The 26365-nt window shown below is 43.6% G+C and overlaps 1 pseudogene; it reads left to right on the top strand.

The window, feature by feature from the left end:
• Window positions 1-1096: 1096 nt before the first annotated feature.
• LOC103721657 lies at window positions 1097-2493 on the top strand (annotated as a pseudogene).
• Window positions 2494-26365: the final 23872 nt, after the last annotated feature.

Raw genomic sequence — 26365 nt, forward strand, 5'->3', positions numbered from 1 at the left:
ATTGGTTGTTTTCTAGAAGGCTCATATTTATCGGTCATAAAATATTTGGTTAGTCTATAACTAGTTCTTGTAATTTTTTTAAATTCTATTATTTTCTAGAATAGTAGGAAGACTGATAATTTTTTATGTTAAGGTGTAGAGGCCTGAGTATCATATCATGTCATGTACGACAATGAAGATTGTCTAAATACGAGAGAGCTGATATAGGGGATTTTTTTTAATGATCCTTTGCTTACACCAATTCATAGGAGTACAGGTCAAATGTGATGGTTAAGATATTTGTAAAAATGTGATGATTTATAAGGAACCAAAGCACATGCTAACTAGCCAAGCAATGAGTAATTACATAGAAGTTTGCCATCGTCGTATATTTTTGTTTAGACAATGTTTAACAATATCAAACAACTCTGGAAAATGCCGAATAGTGATGCATCAGCTAGAATTAGATTGATTTATTTTGTTTCTTTAGTTAATTGTCTATTTTTTTTTAAACCACCAACTTGAGATGCTGAATTTCCTTACGTCTTCTTTGCACGTTACGGACTCCTTCCCTGTCATCAGTGCTTGACTATGACTTCCCGTGCATCCATTCTGAGAGAAACTCCAAAATGTTGACTTTCTCTTTTCCTTCTTGTTTTTCCCAAGTCATCACAAGCTACCCAAGATATTTTAATCAGGAAAAAGACTGACGATCGAGGAAGAAAAGCCAAATTATCGATCATGGGGGCCAGGCATGCATCTAAAGACTCGTTCACATGCAACAAGATGCGCTATACAAAAATTAGGAGGCCACTGATAGCAACCCAGACCGAAATTGGGTGCGCCAATGCTCGTTTGGATCATTATATTGTGGCTCACGACCGGTCTTCTCCTGAACCGCGTCACCCGTTTTCTAGAGAGTATGAATCTAGCGCTCAAACAACATTGGACGAGCGAGCAGTCTACGTTCAACCAAATCAGCTGCCGCTCATCACGCTCTGGAAGACATGCGATGGGCGTCAAGAGGACGCAAAACAGGTTTCTTCCAAGGCAAACCTCTATATAAACACTCAAGCCACCCTAGCTCTTTGGCCACATCCCCTCCAGTTCTAAATAGCAGTTACTTAACAAGCTGCACCATTCCAAATTAAGTGTTTCCACCAGCAATGGCTCACCAATGCTTTGTGCTCACGTTGATGGTCTTCGGTGTTTGGGTCTCTGGAGCCACGGCTCGTGGCATTGCTGACGAGCCTATGTCAAGAAGGCACGAGCAGTGGATGGCTCAGTATGGGCGGGTCTATAAGGACGCAGCAGAGAAGGAGCGACGATTCCAAATCTTCAGGGACAACTACGAGTACATCGAGTCTATCAATAGAGCTGGCGATCGCAAGTATAAGCTCGGCCTCAACCAGTTTGCGGACATGACCACGAGGAGTTCAAGGCCTCTCGCCTTGGATTCAAGCCCATGCCTACGGAGTCCACGACAGGAAGCTTTCAGTATGCCAACCTGAGCGATGCGCCTGACAGCATGGACTGGAGAACCAGAGGTGCAGTTACCGCCGTCAAGAATCAACTTTCGTGCGGTAAGATATGACGTACAATGAGTTTTTTAAATTTAAAGAACAACAAGATACATGAAAGATGTCATCAAGTAATTAACATGGCTCACAAACAAGTTATATATCTAACCAACGACAAGTATATACGTAGGGTGCTGTTGGGCATTCTCTTCTGTGGCTGCCATTGAAGCAATTACTGAAATCAAGACCGGCAACTTGGTCTCCTTGTCGGAGCAACAACTCGTGGACTGTGATACTAACGATGGAAACAAAGGATGCGACGGGGGACTCATGACTCGTGCCTTCCAATACGTCATTGATAATGGAGGGATAACAACTGAAGATAACTACCCTTACAAGGCAGCTGATGGCACTTGTGACACCAACAGGGCATCATCATCGGCAGCTACTATCAGCGGCTATGAGACCGTGCCTGCAAATGATGAGTCCTCGCTCTTACAGGCGGTCGCGAACCAGCCTGTTTCAGTTGGCATCGATGGTAGTGGGCCAGACTTCCAGCACTACTCCAGCGGCATCTTCACCGGTCCGTGTGATACGGAAATGACCCACGCTGTGACCGCTGTTGGTTACGGGACAGCTGAGGATGGGACTAAATATTGGCTGGTAAAGAATTCATGGGGTACAACTTGGGGTGAGATGGGATACATGCGCATCCAGCGTGATGTTGGTGCACCAGAAGGGCTCTGTGGTATTGCCAAGCTTGCTTCTTACCCAACAGCATAAATTCAACTATCTTCTACAATGGCATCTTATTAATAACTTAGAGGAATCCTTCCCCACCACACAAAATAGAAGAAGAATGAAAAAAAAAAGAGAGAGAGGAAATTAATAGCATTTATATTACTCTTCATGTAATAACTTTTATGTGTTAGTGCTTTATTAAGCAAAGTAATCTTATAGTGTTGAGACTTGCTCCTATTTGTAGCTTACTTCGATACAAGCTGCTTTGTATTGTCCATGAATCTATGATATGAGTTAGTTATTAATTTGATGTGTATTTTTCTTCCTGTGTAGTTATTAAATTTGATTTAGGAAAAAAGGACTCTATTGTGTGGAAGTATTTATGCACAAAAGTATTCTTAATTTTGATTTTTTCTGGAAAAGTTTTTGACTTTCTTGAACCTATGAGTATTTTTTTTCGCTACAAAATTGGAAATTTTGGTTTCTGCAAGTCAAAGTTCTCACCATTTGGTTGTTGCAAGAAAAATGTTCGAAAGTAGAAGTTTTTATTTATAATTTAAGGATTAGTATGGAATTTCATCGCACATCCAAAATTCTATATAATGAAATCTTAATATCCATAATTAATATATGTAAAGCCATGAGGTCTCATGAAAATAGCTCAAGCACCAACACTGTAAATAGCACTCAGGTAACTCTAGCTATTTGGCTTAGGCACACCTTCGCGCATCCTTATATACTCCTCTTGTTTAAGCTCTAGTGTCCTCAGTACGCTAGGGGTCCAAATCCATTTAAATCTAATCGTAAGTACTAAAAATCTGGTCACATATACTTTAGACCATGATTAACTCAAATAGGCCCATGATACAGTATGTTATAATCCACCTAAGCTATTGACCGGATCTACTTTGATACTGTCAGAGCGGCAAATGGGTCGGATTGATCCATGACCTAACCTGACTCAATCCGCTTAGGCTTGATTTGGATTTGATTTAAGAACCCATAGTACCGGATCGAGTTCCAAATTTGGACCCATTCCAAATTCTAAATCGGGTTTGGATTTATGGAGTTTGACCTAATCCAATCCGACCAGACCAAGTTATTGGTAGGTCTAATTTGGGTCTTTCAACCTATTACTCGACCCAAGTCCACTAACATCACCACCGTCCATGGTTCAAGCTCTGAACTGTAATAACCCCAAATTTTTTTTATATATAAAAAGGGATAGAATAGTCCATTAATTGATATAAGGGGTAAAATTGGAAGGAATCAAAAGATAATAGCATAGTTGTAGATGCGTTAAAGTGGTAAGGGTAAAATAGGAAAGAAATCAAAGTTAATGGTATAACAGTAGATCTATTGAAGTATTAGGGGCAAAATGGAAATTTAATAATATTAAACAAAGGGTGAATAGTATTTTGATGTGACTTAAATGGGGTTGGTGGCTCTCGGTAGAATGAAGCAAAGAAGGAGAGAGGGGGGAATCTCAGGCGACAGAGAGGAAGAAAAAGAAGAAGAGGGAAAAGAAAGGAAGAAAATAAGAGGAAGAGAAGAAGAAAAAGGAAGGGAAGGAAATTTCGGTTGCGCTGCCAGCTAAGGAAAAAGTATAGATCTCCTCCTCTACGCAAGAACCTCGATTTCCAAAAAAAAGGTAAATATCCGTCCCTATCTAGTCTTTTGATGATATTAGGCTATACAAAGGGTGGATGTAGTCTAAAGGGGTCGGATAAGGTTGTAGAGGCGGTTAAAAGAGGAAGAATCGAATTTTGACAAATTTTTCCGGCACTACGAAAAAACTGTGTCAAAGTTCCAACTTCGGTGAATTATTTCGGGGGTCAATCAGCCTTCGATGGTGATGCATGCTATCTTTTTGGAATTTTCTATGAGTGTAGAATGTTAGGTAAAATTTCATCAAATTTGAAGTCTGAAAAGTGGATCAAACCTGGGATGAAGTAACCAGCTGTCGGTCCGGGTTACTGTTCATCCGAGTGGAAAATAGGGAATTTCATGCTATAATAGGGTATTAAGCCTAGATTAAGCTAAGGGGACTTTGTACTCATGCAGAAAATTCCTAGTACACATAAATAATGAGTTAATAATAGAAAAGAAAAAAATAAAGAAAAAATATATTTAGCGAACGGGGGAGTTGAATCAATTAAAGTTTCCTATATTTAATTGGCACGTAGATTATAGCCCTTAATACAAGACTAAATGTATTGTAAATACATGTCACAGTTGGGCAAGAAGCTAGGGAACAAGAGGAAGAAGTTTCCTCCTGCCTGCTGTTGATTTTTGGAGCATATCAAGGCTGTGCCGGATTGACAGGTGAGTAGAAGTTTGTACTTTGCACCATGAGCACATTTCTTATTCATTTCATAAATGTTGCCAAGTGTAACTTGATTCCACTGAGCTTATTGATTGATTGTTGTGGTAGAATTCTCTATATTTTGTTCTCCATGCTTGATTGTTCTGTATATGCATTTGAGGAAACATTGAGAGGAATTACGAGGGGTGAATGAGTAATTAAATTGGTTCCAAATTGTGAAATGACTTCTTTTGTAAATTAATTTCATTTTCTCTATTTTAAAGATTTGTAGAACCCTTTTCAGTGGTATATTGAGTTGCATTGCACTCCCATGATTCCTCACTCCAAGCTTGATGTTAGTTTATGATTGGGTCGGAGTCGAGTGAGTGGTAGTCTTGATTATGCTTCTTTTAGTAGAGTATTGGAGGGGTGCATTATGGCATTTATGCATGGCTTGGCAGTATCTGCAAGACACCTATAGTCGATGGGGGTTGGACATCGGCTTGTGTGCACATAGTAGCCTTCTGGGTGGGCGAACCCAGTCCCTTCCTAGGGGGACACGGCCCTAGGCGTAGGATCGGCCGGTCCTACGACTTATATATTTGCTTGCCGCCGGGCATAGTAAGACCCCGCGAGGTGCAGTAGGCTTTCCGCGGATGTAGAATTCCCGCGAGGTGCCGTTTAGTGATAGATATGAGATGTTTCTATGGATTTCTGTTCTGGATACTGGCCAGCATTTACATTATCAGTATGGTGTCTTATCCTGCATATGCATGTGACAGTAGGGAGTTGTTGCTGGTTCGCCTGGGGTGTAAAACCCACCTTTATCGATATGATGTCTTATCCTGCATATGCATGTGACAGTAGAAAGTTGTTGCTGGTTCGCCTGGGGCGTAAAACCACCTTCCGATAGCTGTCTTGTTGATGATTTAGCCTATTGACACTTGATTTATATGTTTTAGTACTATAATCTGTTGAGCATATTCATGTTATCATACATACTTATTTGATTATTCTATATATGCTCCAGATGAGTTGATTGGGATTGTGATGATTTACTCCTTATTTATTATGTTGAGTTATGTGTATCCTGTTCTTGATGACTGCTCATATGCTCTTGAGATTTCACCTCGAGCTATGATTATATCTTGTCTCATGTGCATAGTACTCTCTACTCCACTCACTGAGTATTCATATACTCACTCCCAGTTTGGTATTTTTGATTGCAGGGCAGTGTTGTATAAAGAGAAGCAGGATTAGAAATTACCTGCTAGCTGTGCCGCTCCATAGTATAATGTAGATAGAGGTTTATATATTTTGGTGTATCATAAATCTTCTATTGTATATAGTGTTAGTTACAGTCACAGATCCTGTTGTGGATATGGGTTTGACCATGGACGGAATGGAAACCAGATTTTTATACAAATGGTTATATGCCTGTGATGATGTATTGATATATATTGTCCAGGTTCATTATGTGACAGATTATGTGATTGCTGCTCCGACAGGTAGTGTTGTTGTATGTATGAGAAATCCTGACAGATCGCTATTGAAAGGTGATCATTTGTGCATGCATCATGCTAAAATTTTTAGAAATTATTATTGATTGATAGGTAATAGGGTTCTACGTGGTGGCTGGTGGCCTTTGCCTACCCGCACCCTAGGACCGTCGCGGCAGCCTGCCGGAATGGGGCGGGGGTCTGACAAAGAGTGGTATCAGAGCAAAGGTTAAGAAGAGTCTGTCAGAGCAATAGGGTGAGTAGGATTCAGTATAGGATTATACTATGGAGCATAGAATTTTTCTTTATTTATTTATGATCATTTACAATTCAGTAAAATATTATGGCTCAATATGTAACGACTGCCTTCTCTCCTTGATTTTTTGGAAACTGTAAGATACGGGGCTGAAGTCGGCAGCCCTCGCTGACTTCAGCCTCGATTCGATTCGGGAGGAATCGGAACAGAGGATCGCGATTGCGATCCTCTCCAGCTCCTCCGGGGGACAAACGGGCAAGGGCGCCGCGGGTATCCTGCGCACCCCTCCCAGTCCATCCGCGGCAATTCATGGCCGCGGATCTCGCTGACCGCCGCAAAAATCGCGCCGGAGGGCCATTACAATGGGGCGTTAAAACCCCATCTTCTTCCCCTAGGCCACCGCGAGCTTCCTCTCCTCCCTCTCCTCCCTCTTCTTCCTTTGTTCTGCCTCCGAGTGACCAGCGTCCGCTTCCCGACCGGAGCGCCATCCGGATCCCCTCGCGGCCATCCCCTATTCCGAGATCCATTCTCTCGATTTCGAATGCCGCCGTCGCTTGACCGCCGGAGCGAACAGCCGCGGCCGAACCTTCTCCCGCCGCCTCTGTCGACCACCGGTAAGCCTTCTCTTGCCCTGTATTTCATGTTTTTTTCTCCTATTGAAGCCCAAACGAGTCATCCTCGGATCCTCCCTCCACGGCCGGGCCGCCGTGCATCTGCCGCTGGCCACGACGCCCTTCCCGGCCGTGTCCCCACGAGCCGCCGGCCGGGCCACTGTCCGGCCACCCAGGCGGCACCCCCCCCCCCTTCCTCCCCTATTTTCCATCTCCCTGTCCGTGGGGAGATTAGGAAGGAAGAAGGCCCGTTATGGCCGAACTGGGCCAAGATTGGCCCAGTTCACGGTGGGCCCAACTTGGGCCACCCTTGTTGTAAGCCCATTGACTCCAGGATTCTTCTGAGATATCGAGATAGATAAAGGAGAGACATCTCAAGTCAATCCTTGTGGTAGGCATGATAACTTGTTGGCTATTGATGAGCCATACTTTATAGATTATTTATATGGTTATGCATTGTAAGTTATCTCTTAAGGTTGATATATTTCTACTCATTGTTCATCCCATTACATGGAAACCAATCCCGTTTTATTTTGCTTTTCATGATTGTCCTACTCTTTCATGTGCAGCCCAGTGATTACATCAATATTTGTTGGTTCCTAGAGATGGTCAAGTTCCTGTCGATGTTCATTCTTTGGCTACTCAAGGTATTTTCATGTGGTATGTTGACTGTTCGTCCTTCCTGTCTACCTAAAAATATGCTAGACAGATCGTTGTTAGAACCGACGAACAAAAGTTAATTCGAATTCTACTCTACCTTTTCTACTCGAAAAATAGCGGTTGTAAGAGTCGATCCATAGGGAAGCGATTGGAGTTGCATAAAAATTAAACGATTCACTCGGATTTAAAATCGATTTTGAATGATAGAAGAAAAACATTATTTGAGGATGTGAATGATTCTATAGTCTAACAGAGAATATTTTCTTATTTGAAAATAAACAAAAGAAAGAAAAAAACTTTGCAATTGAAATCTGATGCATAGTAGGGTCGATTTCTAAAAAAGAATATAAATTAAAATTGCCAATCAAACAGCAAAGACTAATTTCAGAGTTATCTTAAACTAAGAATTCAAAATACATAAGATAAATGCGGAAATTAAATTAAAACTTAGACTGAACTGCATAAAAAGAAAATTAATGGATTGCATAAAAAAATAGAATTTAAACTGAACCTAGAACATGAATTGCATGAAGAAAATTAAATGATTTCATAAAAAGAAATGATCACAAAAAGTAAAAGATTGAGATGAAGCCTAATGCTTCTTTCTTCTACAAATAACACAAATAAAAATAAGTATTTCCTTTTTTTTTTCTTTCTCTCCCACTCCCATGGTGGACTTCCAACATAAAATATTTTTTTATGTTCTTCTTCTTCCAAGAACAGAGCACTCCTCCCCTGTTTTCTTTCTCTCTTCCTTCCCAAACCGATGGCCTCCCTCTTCCCCTTGGACCCGCTCTGTTCTTTGGAACCGACCCCAACCGCGCCTCCTCTGTTCTTTGCCTCAACCAGCACCGAGCTCTCCCCTATTTGATTTCTTTTGATTTCTTTCTTCTCTCCCAAACTGAGCCCTCCCTTCTTCCTTTTCTGTGACCCACCTGCCCCCTTCTTCTTCCTAGGACCCGCCGACCACCAGCCTTGGACCGCCGGCCACTCGCCGAGAGCTCATCGCCTTCCTAGCTCCCACCCTCCTCTTTCTCCCTCTCATTCTCCCCTTTTTATAGTCACCTGAGCATGGAACGGGTGCGAGATTCGGGAGGATTTTGAAATGGGGAAAGAAGGACGGCCGCTTGATCACAGCAGCTTGATGGCGCGGGATTGCTGGAATCGGGGAGGAGGGTCGTCCGGGATCGGAGGATGAATGCGAGACAACGTGGATCGCCAGAGGAGGTGGGATGGGCTGGATCTCTGCATGCATCACGGAGACTTGATCACGGAGGAGACGCTGATCCGGAAACTAGGAATGCGCTGAAGAGGAAGGAGCTGATCACGGGATGTTCACGCGTGAAGAACGCGGGCTGAGGAGGAGCTGGGGTGAATCGCGGAGGAGGAGGATGCTGGGGTGCTCTTCCCTTCTTTGGGTGCCGGCTGGGACGTTCATGGCATGGAAGAGCTGGGATTTTGATCGCGTAAGAAGGAGACGCGGAAGAGACGCTGGGATGGAGCTGTGATCACGGTTGACATGCGGTTGAAGGCTGGAGACGCGTTGGGGACGAGCTGGCCGCGATGTGTGATATGCTGATTTGGGAAGGAGCTTCATACGGACGCCTGGGATGGATGTTTGGCTTGGCGGTGGTTCCAGACGATGGCTGGATGCGGATCACTTGGAGCTTCGTGGACGCGGATTGGAAGCGAGATCACGACTCCAAAATGGACATGGGAGGCTGAAGGGCACTGCGGGATACTCGGACGCAGGATCCGGGGAGCTCGGACGCGGCTGGAACGGGCGAAAGAGGCTGCTGGGAGGAAGAAGAACAGTGATCAGAAAAGAGCATTTCCGAAACACTGTTCATATGAACAGTGTTTTTACGTAATACTGTTCATATGAACAGTGATTTCAGCCATGAATAGAAATTTTGGAAATAAATAGTAATTTCAGCTTTTGTTCATGGGATTGAAGGTTGAAGATGAAGATGCTCATTTGGAAGGTGCATGCGTGGTGGGGACGCGCTGAGGACGCGGACGGCCTGGCATAATCAAGTTGGTGCTGTAAGGGTGGACTAGGAGCTGGAGACCCGTCTGGGCTGATCGCGAGATCCTTGGGACATTGCTAATGGCGTGAAGGATTAGGACGCGCTGGAATGCTGGCTTGACCCGAGCTTGGGCTGCCGGGCATTGGGCTCAAACCCAATGTTATTGGGTCTCTTGGATTACTTGTACTCAAACACAAATACAACATTAATTAGTTAATTTTATTATTAATTATTAATTATAATGCTAATTAAAATGGTCTGACCATTGCACTTTTGTGCTCTCATCACACTCCCCAACCAGCTTATTGCTAGTCTCTAGCAATTTAGTGCAGAAATGAGAGTGCAAAAGTATTAATTATTATATATATACATGAACTAAGATAAATACTCACTTTCGTAGAGCATTACGATTACACTTAGCATGTGCAACAAGCCTTTAAACCCCTAGATTATCCTAGCGGACGAGTGTTGTCTCGTGAGGGTTTGCAGTGAAGTTACCCACAAACTTCATCAGTTAGGAATTTCCAATTTTTAACTCGAAATTTGAACAAGTATTACTGTATGAAACTAGAATTGCAAGGAAATAGAGACTTGTTGTTATCATATTTAAACAGACTCTAACTCAAGTTTCATTACACCCATCTATCTGCTAACAAGTCAAGAATGTAGTGAGGTGCAAGATAGTATCATATAAATGAGTGGCTTTCACTTACTTCCAACATGATACTCCAATTTTTCAAGACTTTCTAGAGTTAAATGGTAATGAACACCCCGGATTTATTTATTCTTTTTTTTTTCAGACTGAATGCTAAGAAGAATGACTTGTGCAATATCTAGCCTTATTAAGCTTTCTAGCTAACCCATGTAGCGAGTGTTAGGCCAATGACTCCCGATCCAGATGGCTCAGGGCACTAGGTGTAGAGACACCCTAACAGGCTTAATAACTCAAGTTAACTAGGCTTCAAGGCCAAATTAGTCACTCAGAGTTTAATCTCAATCATCCTCACCTTTTTACGCGAACACTCGCTGCTTGCCAGGCAAGAGGCCCGGTTACTCAGTGAGAAGACTTAAAATAAACTCATTATTTTATTTTATTTTATCTTTTTTTTTTGATTAGGGTGTTCATCACACATATAACTTTAAATTATCCCGAAGATTAAAAGTATTCATATTAGTTGTAAGTTTACATACCCCACTATTCATGTGCTTACGTGTAGGTGCTAAATCATCTTGTATCATGTTAGCAGAAGATAGGTGGGACGAAAACTCAAGCTAGAACTGCTATCATATTCCTTAACTCAAAGCTATTGTCAAAGCAATTCCTAGTTTGTACAGCCAAAAAGATTAGATTTGAGTTAAAAATTTGAAATCCTTTTTTTTTAAATTTTTTTTAAATTGCATAAAAATCAAAAATATTCTCACCCCCATACCTAAATCTAACATTGTCCTCAATGTTAAAGAAAATTTAAAGCAGTAATAGGACAGAGGAGAAGTTACCTGATATGGGTAGGTAAAGTGACAATTGGGGCAAAAACCCCAAACCTGCATGTTAGTAATTTATTGAATTTTTTTTTTTTTAATTATTATTTATTTATTTACATGTTGCCTCCCAAGAGCGCTAAGTTTTATGTCTTCAGCCAGACAAAATGTAAATCCTCCTTTTTTTTTCAACCATTATCTAAGAATGGTTTTGGAAGAGTCCGATGAAGAACAGTCGGCTGATGACGATCTATGCTCATAAGGGGAACAGAACTAAGGGGCGCATGCTTGACCCCTTCTCGAATGGGCAAGGTAAGCTTCTAAAGGGTCCTTATTATAAGTTTGTAAGAAAGTCTCCTGAACCAGACTTTCAATCATGTCAACTTCATTGATTTCTTTGTCGTCTGGTGGTTGTTTACTTATGTTAAAGACATTAAGCTTCGACTTTCATGTTGCCAAAAGATAACTTCAGCATCCCATTTCGACAATTGATCACAGCATTTGCTGTGGCTAAGAAGGTCTACCTAAAATTATAGGTGTGTGATTGTCTGGATGTATTACAGGTTCGGTCTCAAGGATAACGAAGTCCACAGGATAGTAAAACTCGTTTACTTTCACTATTACATCCTCTACAATCCCCTTGGGTACTTCACCGTCCTATCTGCTAAGGAAAGGGTAATATTTGTGGGCTTTAATTTCCCAAACCTAACTTTTGGTACATAGTAGGAAGTAGGTTCACACTGGCTCCTAAATCTAATAGGGCTCTTGGATGATCGTCTCTCCTATTTTTATTTCAATGGTGGGGCAACCAGGATCTTTGAATTTCGGGGCAATCTGTTGTTGAATGAGAGATGAGGCTTGTGCAGCCATAACAGCTTGCCTAGGAATGCTGGTTTTTCTTTTGACCGTGGTGAGGTCTTTCAAGAATTTTGTATAGGAGGAGAATTTGTCTTATGGCATCGAGAAAAGGTATATTTATGAACAGTTTTAAAGACTTCCATGATTTCATCAAAGTTAGATTGTTTCTTGGAGTCCTGAAGTCTACTGGGGAAGGGAACCTTGGGTTTGTATGTTTCTAGGTTCTTCCTTTTTTCTGGTTTGTCCTGTTCTTGACCTCTCTTCTGAATGGGTTCTTATCGGATTCATTTTTATTTTCTTTTTCATGTTCAGGAAGTTGGACTTTATTGTCCACTTGCTTGCCAGACCTTAAGTGGTAATTGCCTGGACTTCATAGGTCGGATTTCATTAAATCAATTTGAAACTGACCTCTGACCTTGATTTGTTGTCTACTAGGGTTAGGCACTGGTTGACTAGGTATTCACCTTTCTTCCTATCCCCTAGAGAGTTAGCTATTTGGCTCAGACTAACCTCAAGTTTTGCAATGCTTGCGCATGGAATTGGTTAGTCTGGCTTGGCTGTATTGGTCTGTTGTTGCTGTTGATAAAATCTTGTTGTTGTTTCATCATATTAGCCATCATGGTTTCTAATGTGAAGTTGCTGGGATAGGGGCACTATAAGTAGGAATAGGTGGAACCAATGTTGGTTCATTTGTGATGGACCTATCCTGGAATTGTTCTGAAAACCTGGTGGACCACCTTGATGCTGAATAGGTTCATTTTGCTTGTATGAAATTTGGGTGGAACCTATTATCAGGGTGGTAACTGGGCTGAATGAATTGGGAGTGGGCTTCTTGAAGGCACTATATGAATTTAGAGCATTTGCTTGCTCGGCCTTATGTTGGGTAAACTAGGACAACACTCCACTAGATGCTCAGAACTGTTACACAAGATACATAAACTATGACTCGTGATCCACTTTCATGATGGGATTTAACTCTTTGTATGAACTCGAGCTAGTGGAAACAGTGAAAGCATCAAACTTTTTGCTTAAGTTGTTCATTCCAGTCACCAGATTGGACATGACATTTTTGAGTTCTGGGTCTGCTTTCATTTCATAATTACCTGGTTTTCTAGACCCGAACTCATCTCTATTTACTTCCTCACCATAGCTACTCCAATTTTGGGCGTTCTCGGCTAAGTCAACAAGAAATTCATAGGCTTGATCCGGGGTTTGGTTCATGAACCTACCCTTGTGCATGGACTCGATCATGTTTCTATGTGCCGGAGGTAGTCCTTTGTAAAAGAAATGTACTAGATCAGCCTTGTCAAGCCCATGGTGCGGGCACTTGACCAAAAGATCATGGAATCTTTCCCAAAGTTGGAAAATTCCTCCTCAGATTTTCCTCTAAAAGTTCTGATGGCATCCTTAATTTTTTAGTTTTACCATGGGATAGAACTTAGCCATGAACTTCCTAGATAGTTGTTCCCATGATGTGATGGAATTTGAAGCAAGGGAATACAGCCATGCAGCAGCACGATCCTCTAAAGTCATGGGAAACAATCTTAATTTAATACCCTCTTCATCTAAGTTTTGATTTCTAAACGTTTGACAGATTGTCAAAAATTTGTTTAGATGAATGTAGGGTTGTTCACTCTCGAACCCATGAAACTTGGGTAACATGTTTATTGTTGCAGCCCGAATCTCGAATTGGGCTGCATTATTAATTGGTAATACTATGCAAGTAGGGGGACTAGCAGATGCGGGTGCAAACAATTCATTCAGGGTTCTAATATGTTCACCCATTGTAGAGATCGACGGTTGGTTTACAGTTCGCAGGTTGTGATGAAAAGTTCTATCAATTCAGGATCAAATGGGGTTAACTTATCCCTTAATGACCTTCTACCATGCATACATTATCACAACTTAATTAGACTCGACTCCTAAATGAACGAAATCCTAAGAGAAGAGAAGGGCTAGACACAGATGACCACAATCAACACCACACAACAATTTGACCCTATTAGTCTTAGAATTAAGTGAGGTTTAGTAGCTTTTAAATCTAGTTGCAGAGATTTATCAGGTTAAAAAGTTTCTGAAATTCTCTCTAGATTAGACAGCTCCTAATCTCCCTTTCAGATTAAGCTTGAGCTTACCAGTTAAGCGATCCAGTAACTGGTAACCAGGAAAGTCCCGAGGTGTGTGGTGGTGCTAGAAGGGATACACCGATACCACAATACCCGTAACAGTTCTCACTGTTGTAAAACTTTCCTAGACATCACCAATACTCAATCCTCACTGAAGTGGCTTTCAGCCGCTTCTTTCCAAGAGCCTAATTGAGCTCGAAAACCCTAAGGCCAACGTCTAATTTGATTTTAATTTAATTTGGCTTAGGATAAGTATGCAAGGTGGTGATTTTTGGGCTAAGGACAGGTAATGACTTTCCGACCTTATCTTTTAATGGGTTTTGCCCTTAAATTCTTTTATGCAAAGTTTAATACTAAATGCAGCAAATAATAAATGATTTTTTTAAAGTTTATGCAATGTCATTAGTTGTACTGATTAAATGAGCAAGCAATTTTTTTCCCTTAATTTTTACTATTTTTTTAATTTTTTTTTTAAAAAAATTCTTTTTTTTGTTAGCAATAACTTGAATGTAAACTAAACACAATCTTTATGCGTCAGTCAATCTCCGAATGCCCGTTGAATAAGCTCTGGAGATTACTCCGTGAGGAGTCCCAATAGAGATATGATCACCTCGGAAGATTGCACCCTATCAATTACTAGCAAAAATAATATTTTTTTGAATTTTTTTTTATTTAATTAATTTTTTTACTTTTTTTTAGAATTTAAATTTCAAATTCGAATCTCAAATTTCAGAATTTAATAACTACGAAATTACTAACTAAAAATAATCAAAATAAAGAAAATTAATAAAAACTTACTACCGGAGTACGTTCACTCCGGGCATCCAAAATCCAATTTGATCTTCGTGATTGTTCTTGCTTCTCGATTTGCCTTCCCGGCAACGGCGCCAAAATTTTGTTCGTCCTTTCCTGTCTACCTAAAATATGCTAGACAGATCGTTGTTAGAACCGACGAACAAAAGTTTAATTCGAATTTCTACTCTTACCTTTCCTACTCGAAAAATAGCGGTTGTAAGAGGTCGATCCACAGGAAGGCGATTGGAGTTGCATAAGAATTAAAACGTTCACTCGGATTTAGAATTGATTTTTGAATGATAGAAGAAAAACATTATTTTGAGGATGTTGAATGATTCTATAGTCTAATAGAGAATATTTTTTTATTTGAAAATAAACAAAAGAAAGAAGGAAAACTTTGCAATTGAAATCTGATGCATAGTAGGGGTCGATTTCTAAAAACATAATATAAATTAAAATCGCCAATCAAACAGCAAAGACTAATTTCAGAGTTATCTTAAAACTAAGAATTTCAAAATACATAAGATAAATTGCGGAAATTAAATTAAAACTTAGACATGAACTGCATAAAAAGAAAATTAATGGATTGCATAAAAAAATAGAATTTAAACTGAACCTAGAACATGAATTGCATGAAAGAAATTAAATGATTCATAAAAAGAAATGATCACAAAAAGTAAAAAGATTGAAGAATGAAGCCTAATGCTTCTTTCTTCTACAAATAACAATAAAATAAAAATAAGTAATTCCTTTTTTTTTTCTTTCTCTCCACTCCCACGGTGGACTTCCAACATAAAATATTTTTTATGTTCTTCTTCTTCCCAAGAACAGAGCACTCCTCCCCTGTTTCTTCTTTCTCTCTTCCTTCCAAACCGATGGCCTCCTCTTCCCCCTTGGACCCGCCTCTGTTCTTTGGAACCGGACCCCAACCGAGCACATCCTCTGTTTCTTTGCCTCAACCCAGCACCGAAGCTTCCCCTGTTTATTTCTTTTCTTCTTCTCTCCCAAACCGAGCCCTCTCCCCTGTTCTTCTCTTTCTGTGGACCCGCCTGCCCCCTTCTTCTTCCTAGGACCCCGCCGACCACCAGCCTTGGACCCGCCGGCCACTCGCCGAGAGCTCATCGCCTTCCTAGCTCCCACCCTCCTCTTTCTCCCCTCTCATTCTCCCCTTTTTATAGATCACCCGAGCATGGAACGGGTGCGAGATCTCGGGAGGATTTTTGAAATGGGGAAAGAAGAGGACGGCCGCTGGATCACAGCATGCTTGATGGGCGCGGGATGGCTGGAATCGGGGAGGAGGGTCGTCCGAGATGCGGAAGGATGAATGCGAGACACACGTGGATGGCCAGAGGAGGCTGGGACGGGCTGGATCTCTGCATGCATCACGGGAGACTTGATCACGGAGGAGACGCTGATCCGGAAACTAGGAATGCGCTGAAGAGGAAGGAGCTGATCACGGGATGTTCACCGCGTGAAGAACGCGGGCTGAGGAGGAGCTGGGGTGAATCGCGGAGGAGGAGGGATGCTGGGGTGCTCTTCCCTTCTTTGGGTGCCGGCTGGGACGTTCATGGCATGGAAGAGCTGGGATTTTGATCGCGTAAGGAAGGAGACGCGGAAGAGACGCTGGGATGGAGCTGTGACTCACGGGTTGACATGCGGTTGAGAGGCTTGGAGAACGCGTTGGGGACGAGCTGGCCGTAGGGCGGAAGTGGGCCGGGCCGGGTCGGGCCAAACCCCTACCCAAAGCCCGGCCCGAAATTTTTTTTCGGGCTTCGGGCCGGGCCGGAAGCCCGAAAAATTTTTAAGGAATAAGAGCCCGAGCCCGGCCCGAGCCCGGCCCGAGCCCGGCCCGAGCCCATTTGGGCCGGCCTAGTTGGGCCCTAACCTGGGCCGGCCGTTTGGGCCAGCTCCGTTTGGGCCAGCCCGATCCCGAGCCCGGCCCGATCCCAAGAGATATTTCCTCAACAAAGTTCATGTGCACAGGTATGAGATTCTGAATCTAACCGGACAATCTCAGAACATGAACAAGGATTTTCTGGTATACCATTGACTTTCACCATTTGTTCATATAAACATTTAAATGACGATCAGTTCAACCAGCAAGGCACATAATCTACTTTGAAGACTATAGATTTAATGACATACGGAGATACATATTGATGCGGCAAGAGCATATGCTACCACCAGCGGCGGGGAAGCGAGATAATTGCTCTGGAAGCACTCAAACAAAAAATCAAGTGTTCATAACGTTGGCTTGCTTACCTTCTTCAACGAGTTGGGGTCCTCGAAGAAGGCATCCGAGGCGGCAGTTCTTTCGAGCCTGCAATGAGGTCCGAAATTTATAAACGAGAAGGAAGATAGATGGCAAGAAAGGCGAAGAGGGTTTGGACTGGGAGGTGAAAGGATGGAGGGTTTACGACTTACGAGTGCTTGCATCCGATCTTTCTGACGTATTCGAGGAAGAAGGCCGCAATGCCGAGCGCCAAAGATCAACGCCTGCGAAGAGAGAAGAGGAGAAATAAACAATCGATCGTGAGAGGAAAATAGGAAAGGGGGATTAGGTTTACGGTTTGGGATGGGAGGGGGGGGAGACGAACCAGAGAGGACAGGGAAGAGGGAGAGGGCGAGATGGGGATCGGGGAAGAGAGACGATGGTCTTGCCTCTGCGCTCCCCCGCTCTCGTCTTGCTTCTGCGCTCGCGGACTAGACGAAGAAGACGATGGTCGACGAGCTCTGGCGGACTGGCCCTCTGCAAATCGCGCTTCAGCAAGAGTCTCTAGGCGGCGGCTCTGGCGGACGGCTAGGGCTGGAGCCTAGAGACGATGGTCGGGCTGGCTTAGAGACGATGGCGGACGGCTAGGGCTGGGAGAAGTGGAGGCCTAGAGACGATGATAAAATCCCAAATGCCAAATCCCGTAAGCCCCTAAAGCCTAAACCGGTTAGTCCCACACTCCACTCCCAAATGCAATTTGGGCCGCCAATTTGGGCTTGGTTCGGGCTGTCATTGGGCTCGGGCTTGGTCCGGGCCAGGGCCGGCCAATGGGAACCCGAGCCCGGCCCGAAATAAATTTGGCTTAAGTTTGCAGCCCGAGCCCGGCCCGAAATTCATTGGGTCGAGCCCATAGCCCGGCCGCAGGCGGCCCAGCCCGATGGGCTTTGGGCCGGCCCGAGCCCACTTCCAGCCCTAGCTGGCCGCGATGTGTGATATGCTGATTTGGGAAGGAGCTTCATACGGATGCCTGGGATGGATGTTTGGCTTGGCGGTGGTTCCAGACGATGGCTGGATGCGGGATCACTTGGAGCTTCGTGGACGCCGGATTGGAAGCGAGATCACGACTCAAATGGACATGGGAGGCTGAAGGGCACTGCGGGATACTCGGACGCAGGATCCGGGGAGCTCGGACGCGGCTGGAACGGGCGAAAGAGGCTGCTGGGAGGAAGAAGAACAGTGATCAGAAAAGAACATCTCCGAAACACTGTTCATATGAACAGTGATTTCAGCCATGAATAGAAATTTTGGGAAATAAATAGTAATTTCAGCTTTTGTTCATGGGATTGGAGGTTGAAGATGAAGATGCTCATTTGGAAGGTGCATGCGTGGTGGGGACGCGCTGAGGACGCGGACGGCCTGGCATAATCAAGTTGGTGCTGTAAGGGTGGACTAGGAGCTGGAGACCCGTCTGGGCTGATCGCGAGATCCTTGGGACATTGCTAATGGCGTGAAGGATTAGGACGCGCTGGAATGCTGGCTTGACCCGAGCTTGGGCTTCCGGGCATTGGGCTCAAACCCAATGTTATTGGGTCTCTTGGATTACTTGTACTCAAACACAAATACAATATTAGTTAGTTAATTTTATTATTAATTATTAATTATAATGCTAATTAAAATGGTCTGACCATTGCACTTTTGTGCTCTCATCATTGACCATATTTTGTCAGCTATTACAAATAATTTTGCACTGTTTATAGGACAACATTTTATGTTGCATGTAAATCAACAATGGAACAACTAGTTAACTTGTCATATTCATTACTAAACTAAATTATTTCTGTTTCTGAAGAGTTTGGGCTTATCAGTGGGAGATGATGTTGTTAAGCTTGCTTATTTACTAATGCTGCATACAATGGGGAAGAAAATATACGCCATAACATCGAGTCATGTTGATTATGAAGCCTTTTTTGAAACTATTCGTAGGCAATGAGATTGGTGGCTGTGTATTGGAAAGAAACTGTTTTATTACTAATCATGAATTATTCACCATCACCATCATGCATTATTTTGGCTAGTGCATCATTGATTCTTTTAGTGCATATTGGCCATTTAATATGTAAATTTCCTTTTTTTACTTTCATATTTGTGCATTATTTATTCAAATGCCTGAAAATGTTCAGAAATAAATCTGTTTGCATGAACTACTAAAAATGCATCCGTTCACAGTGCTTTATACTTCAGTTATTTCAGTCTAAGCTTTTTTTATGCATCGATACATCCTTCTATAGGCCTCTTTGAGACTAGAAATGGTCTTGAAAATTTTAGTTAGTTATCCAAATCCCATTTTACCACTTCTGTGCATGTCTGTGATTTTTATCCTGTGACATGATCTCAGCATCTTCATTATGCTTTTTAGCCCCGCCAAAAGGTTGTTTGAATGATTCTGCCCCTGTTGTTTGAATTCAACATTCTCTAGATGTGTATATTATGTGGATTATGTACTTCGAAACAAGGAAAAAGCCTTAGTTGGCCCATTCATTTTCGGACTTGGTAATGACTTTTCTTTCTACAACTTTAGTTGGTATTTTAGGCCCATTTACAATGACCTTCCATAATTCATAATCTACAGCTTGGACATATATTCTCATTCTAGCTTTACAATAGTTATAGTTTAAACTACTAAACAAAAGTTGGATTATTGGTCGATTGACCTTCGGCAAGGGAGGTTCCTACTATGGTTGTTATGATCTGCTTTAAGACAATTAAGCCTGCAAATAGAGCTTTTGCTCTAATACCAATTGTTGGCCCAACTAGGCAACCCAAGAGGGGGGGTGAATTAAGTTTATAAAATTTTATGAAAATAAAATCAAATCACCTCAAATGAAATAAACTAGATGCAACAAGTATAGCAAGTAATAATCACAAATATATAACTAAGTATGGAAAAGTAAAGAGTGAAGGAAAGAAAAGTTTTACGTGATGATTTATAGTGGTTCGGTCTTCTTGTAAGCCCACATCCACTCTCCGGAACTTCTTCTCGAGATTTAATCCACTATGCTTATCCAAAGCTTTACAAAATGTTTGTCTTCCGGGTGCAAGCAACCTTTACACTTGGTGATATCCGAACTAACCATTGGTTGATCTACTCCCTTAAACACTCCCTTGTTTGTCTAGAGTATGATCCTCCCAAGCAGTCCTCTCTATCACTCAAGTTAATAAGAGCTCAACAACTCTTTTACAATACTTAATCAAAATAACAAGAATGAAAGCACTACACTCAATTTCTCAACAAGAAAGGCTTTTTACTTGTAAGCACAAGACTTTCTCTATAAAACTCTCTTGATGCAATATAAGGTATGAAACTTCTTTTATAAGCTTCAGAAGCCATTTTTTCATTTGAAACAATTTGAAGCTTTGGAAACTCTTTTTCAACACATTTAATGTAAGCAGATTTAGGTCAGATATAATTTTTTACTTTGTAGTGCCTTTTTGATAAATCAAAAGGCTGAATTTGACTTAGTTGCTAGAGATAAAGTTGTATTTATTTAAGTTATCTTTCCAACTTGATAAGAATCATCTCAAAAGGACATTTGGTTGAAAAGTTACAGCTAGAAGAGTAAACATATGTCAGCCTAAATTATAGCTATGGATAGATAGATTTTAGACCCTATTACTCATAGCTAACATTTCAATTTGAAAATATATTAAATATAAAAGTTGTAGCCCTTTAAGTTATTTTTTCCAACCTGATAAGAATCGTCTTAAAAGGACATTTGGTTGAAAAGTTACAGCTAAACTGGTAAACAAATGTCAGCCTAAATTATAGCTGTGGATAGATAGATTACAGACCCTATTACTCATAGCTAACGTTCAAATTTAAAAATATATTGAATATAAAAGTTGTATATATATACGTCTTCATTCCAGATTATCAAAAATTGCATTAATATTGTATTCAATAAAAAGTTATGCCGAAAATACTAATACACGTTCAGAATTCCAGCATCTGCCTTCAAAAGATATCTCAATTCCTAATTTTCATTCATTTGCTATAATCATAATAATGAACTAAATTCATTTATTTGTTATCATCAAAATCAAATAGTAAACCATTGAAACCATGGGGTTAACATTCATATTATAATTTATCTTACGTATCCTCATATTTCCTTTTCTCTCTTGCCACCTGAAATACTTGGACATGTGTTCGATTTCGATTCTCGTATCTGTGTCCATGGAGCACTGCTCATTAGCTTCATTTAGAGCCAAATCTTATCCTGTCACCTTGCCTTGCCAAAGTTGATTTCATGTGACAAGTTTATTAGCATGATTTTATATGGTACAAAATTGTATAAAATTTTGATTAAATTTATTGCTCAAAACAAGTATTCATTAAACTCAACCGGCCTAAAGCATAGATTTATGACCGTGTAAGTTTTCTATGTTTTAGTATGTGGGATGAGAAATATTGTACTTCTATACTTCTCATGTATGCATCACGAGTGAAGTCGTGAAGACTTTGTTCACCCTATCATGAGTGTTGGTCCTAAACATACCTTAAGTGGAATCTGGCTTTTTTATTTAGCTCTAGTTAGTATTTTGAAGATTAAATTGCCTTGTTCAAACCCATTTGTTCTTAAATCCATTTATTTCCAAAGATTTTTGGACTCTATAAAGTTGATTCCGCTTCAGTTAGCTATTTATTTGCTGGTGCTCCCTGGGACATCCTAATATCTATGGAATCCTCTAATGTAATTACATGTTCAGATTGTTAAAAATCTTGCATCATTATGCTACTTGCAGGCAATTAAGTTTATGTCTCCAACAAATTTCTAAGTACAAAATTGAGAATGCAATCCAATGGTTGCTTGAATTGGTTCTTGTGTTTCTTACCAGAGTACATTTGTCGTGGAAAAAATTTGCATCCATTTTGCATGGAATCATGGTTTCAATCATAATGGAATAGAGTTTTGGATTGTGCTTTCTCATTTTTTATATTGGCCAGCTCTACTATATGATTGCCGCAGGTATAATTTAATATTTTTGCATGTGATGGTTTAACTTACTCTTTGATATCATTGCAGGTTATGAAAACTTTGTACATATTCCTAAGGTGGCCACCATATTTGACCCCTAATCTTTAATTAGAGCTGTGACTGATTTGATATATGAGCACAGGGATTGCTTCATGGTGCACTCTAAATTTATGACAGAATCCGTAACAAAGTTTAAACTTTCTGCCAAAAGTTGTATATTTATCCTACATTTACTCCGTATTGTAGAATTAGCTCTGTAAAGTAATTCACTTCATCTCCCCATATAATGTATTATTTTTTTATTATCTTGTTTCATGCATTCTGTTTGTTCTTGCCCGATGTTGTTCTATTTTTGTCCTGCTGCATTGGCAGTTCCATATGTACCTTTGTACCTCTGTTTGTCTTCAAATATTATATACATTTATTTACAAAAAGAAAGTTACATGCAAATCATGCTTACAACAAATGTGAAAGATTCTTCAACCAACATTCCTTCTGGATGGATTCATCATATTTTTGTCTTATATCATTGTTCGTTATCTCTTGTTTTAGTAGTATGCCAGTATCTACATTCTATAGTGCTCAAGCTAGTATTCCACATTCTTCCCTTGCGCTTGAGTGAGATCTTCACGGCTTGGCAGATTATTTATGATTCTTTGAAAAATGTAGGAATGCCAACTATTGAATTTCTCAACGAGATAGTCTACAACTACTGAACGACCTTGTTCAGAAAAAATTGGAAGTGTTGCTGGAAATTGGACCCGGGGGCAATCGTCGGTCGAGGAGAGGGAGCGGCGAGTTCTCACGGCGGGGCGGCGGTCCGTCGGCGGGCGGCGTCCTCTGTCTGGGGCGGTCGGAGAGAAGGGACGGCTGGTCCACGGGGCGAGGCGACGATCCGTCAGCTGGCGGCGTCCTCCGTCTGGGTGCCTGCACACGAGCCGGTGGCCGGGTTTTCCGGCGCCGGCCCTCCGACGCTCAAGTCAGGGAGGGGGCAAATAGTGTAGGAAGGAGATAAACAGTGTCAGTAGAGTGCCTCCATCTTCCCCCCTCCTGAGAGGCCAAGGCTCCCTTTTATAGGCGGGGGTCGGTCTACCTGCGATGTAACAAGGCGAAGCCGTAGTACGGCTCGGCATGTCGTTCGGGTCGGCACACGGTCAGGCGGATCATTGCACTGATGTCGGCGGTGAGGGCGTCGTACAGCCCGAACTAGCACGCTATCAGGCGAATTATTGCATTGGTGTCGGAGGTATGGCCGAGATCGGAGACTTATCATAGTTGACTAGACCCTGCTGGGCTGATTCGCCGTGGAGAGCTAAGAGTCCGTAGATGACAGGAGCCACGCGCATTTATTGTGGAGTAAGCCGGAGATCCGCATTTATTGTGGAGTAAGCCGGAGATCCGCATTTATTGTGGAGTAAGCCGGAGATCCGCATTTATTGTGGAGTAAGCCGGAGATCCGCATTTATTGTGGAGTAAGCCGGAGATCTGCATTTATTGTGGAGTAAGCCGGAGAGTTACAGCGACCATGCGCAATAAATGCCAGAGGGGCGTCATGATATGGTCCTCGGCCAGACCTCAGAGGCGCACGGCCGTAGTAGGTGGCTGACAAGAGTAGACCTCGAACATCGGGATTTTTCTTAGGTCGGAGGTCTCGAGGTCGGTCGTCTTGAGGTCGGGCGCTCCGAAGTCGGACGCCGACTTCGGCCGTCCGGGGTCGGAAGTTGTACGGCTTCTTAGGGGCATTTATGTTATTTGGGAAAAAATCTTATTCCCCCCAACACTACCCCCCGACTTCCGAGTTCGAGCGACTTGTGGGCTCGGACGTGGGAAGTAAAGTCTGTCACTAAGGTTGGGGGGCGAGTCTCGTCCGCCCCCTTGTGCTTCTCGGAGCTTTCATGGTGAAACCTGCGCCCTTTGGCGTCTCGAGGCTGCTTTATTCAGTGAGCTTATGATGAAGCTCGTATCATTACGCTTCTTGAAGCGGAGGTGGCGTCTCTCGAATCGCCAGGATCGCTTTATGGCAGATTAATGATGGGGGTCCTCGAGCTTGTCGAGGCGGTGCCTCGATCCCGTAATCGAGGCTTCTCGCTCATTAATGAGTGTGCCGTTACGGGGTTTAAAACGGACACGCGGCGTGACCCAAGGTCGGACGCTTCCGATTTCGTGTTACTGGATCATAATTCCGGAGAGGTGGAGGCCACATCGAGGCTCCACGTGTCCCAGATCTTATTAAATGAGGGGAGCGGGGCAGCGTCCGCTCGTTCCTCAAGACGATTTGATTTTGCGGACCCATGATGAGGCCCCGAGATCCGATGGGACAACGCTTCGATTTCGTACCCGATTTATTAATCCGGAGTGAATACGGTGCCTCGGCTTCCGAGGTCGACACGTGGCGCAACCCGATCGGGGGATGGAAACCGACCCCATCGATCTGGGCCGTCAGGGGGGTCTATATAAACCCCTCGAGGTTGCCCTAAAGGTCTTGTTTGGCTGCTTCTTATTTTCGTTGCCTTTCTCCTTTGCTTCCTTTCTCAATCAAACCTTGCCGTCGGTGCCCGGAGCGATTTCCGGCGATGTCCAGTAGGTTCCTACCCCGTGATTGCTAGAGTTCCTCTCTTCTTCTCCTCCCCAGTTTCCATTCGCTGTTTTTAACTTTTATTTCGTTCTTCTGTGGGAATGGGTTTGGGTCCTGAGGAAGTGGGATCGAGCCTGTCGGGGGAGGAGTTGGAGCTGATCCGCTCCCGGTTCTTCTTCCAGCCCGGGTTTCGTCTTGAAACTGCGGGGCCGGAGGACAGGGTGACGCAGCCGCCCCCAGATCGGATCGCGGTCTACCGCGAGACACTTTGGGCTGGCCTGCATTTTCCCGCCCACGAGTTCGTGAGCCAGCTGCTGGCCGAGTACCAGCTCGTCCCGGCGCAGTTGGCTCCGAACTCGTGGAGGACCATAATCGGGTTCTTGTTCCTGTGCCTCGGGCACGGGATCCCGATCTCGGTAGGCCTCTTCCGCCGGTGTTTTCTGTTAAAGAAGAACCCGGCGGACGCAGGGTGGCTATACTTCGCCTTTCGGGGCGGTATGTCACTCTTCCAGGGTGCCCCTTCCTCGATTCATGAGTGGAAGGGGAAGTTTTTCTTCCTGGCGTCCGAGGCGCCTTGGGGGTTCGACCCGAGGTGGGAGGACCCTCGGTTGAAGACCCTCAATAAGCTCTCCGAGCCCTCGAGGAGGGAGCTGAGGACCCTGGACTCCGTTCGAGCCCTCGGGAAGGGCAACGACCTGACCGAGCTCCTGCGGGAGGATGCCCTGGCGAGCGTAGGTCTGAGCTCGGCGCGCCCCGAGGGTAAGGGTGGTTACATTATTTTATTTTTTCTTCGTTCTTTGCTTTTACTGTCGCTGGTCTGACACTTAACGAAATTTTGATTTCAGATATTCCCCGTCTGCCGACCAGCAACACATCACTTTTTTCTCGCCTGAGAAGGCGAGAAGCCGAGGCCGGGGTAGCCGCGCCCCAGTCTCGGAAGAGGGCGAGGACGGACGGCGCCTCTACGTCGGCCGGGAGGAGTGGCCCCGAGGCGGGGGCCTCTGCAGCCGAGCCGAGGCGGGCGCGGGTCGCCAGCGACGCGGGCCCATCGGCCCTTCCTTGCCCTGCCCCCCTTGCCCAGCGGGGGGAGTCGTCCATGGCCCGGCCGCAGCAGCCAGAACTCGGGCTTGCCCGAGGCCCCGAGGCGAGCGGCTCCGAGGCCTCGGGCTCGATCGTGCCGAGCTCTTCCCGGGCTTTCCGAGAAGAGTCAGTCGAGCCGGACTCCTCTATTCCCGAGGGGAGTTCGGCTTTTCGTAATGCCGAGGTCGCACGCTCCGTGTTGCGGCGTGCGATGCTCCCAGCGGACCGGGCCGAGTTCCGGAACATTCCACTGGAGGAGGTCATCAACGGCACCTACTGCAACACTGCCCGAGTAAGTTTCTTTCCTTGATTGCCTTGAGTCATTGGCAAGTTCATATGCTTTTCAACTCACGATATCTTCGTTCCTTTCTTTTCAGCATGTCCACGAGCTCGACGCCTTGGTGTTTATCGCCCAAGGCTGTCAAGAGGAGGCCTGGCGGCTCGGCCAACAGTTGGAGCCGGCCAAGAAGAAAATCGCCGAGCTGGAGGCGGCATTGGCCGATGCCGAGGCTCGGAGGACAGCCACCGAGGCCGAGCGCCTTGCTATGGCGGGGGCGCTTGAGGAGGAGAGGGCGGCTCACGCCCTGACTAGGTCGGCCATGC

Source organism: Phoenix dactylifera, unplaced genomic scaffold (assembly GCF_009389715.1).
Source record: "Phoenix dactylifera cultivar Barhee BC4 unplaced genomic scaffold, palm_55x_up_171113_PBpolish2nd_filt_p 000285F, whole genome shotgun sequence".
In the NCBI taxonomy this organism is placed as follows: domain Eukaryota; kingdom Viridiplantae; phylum Streptophyta; class Magnoliopsida; order Arecales; family Arecaceae; genus Phoenix; species Phoenix dactylifera.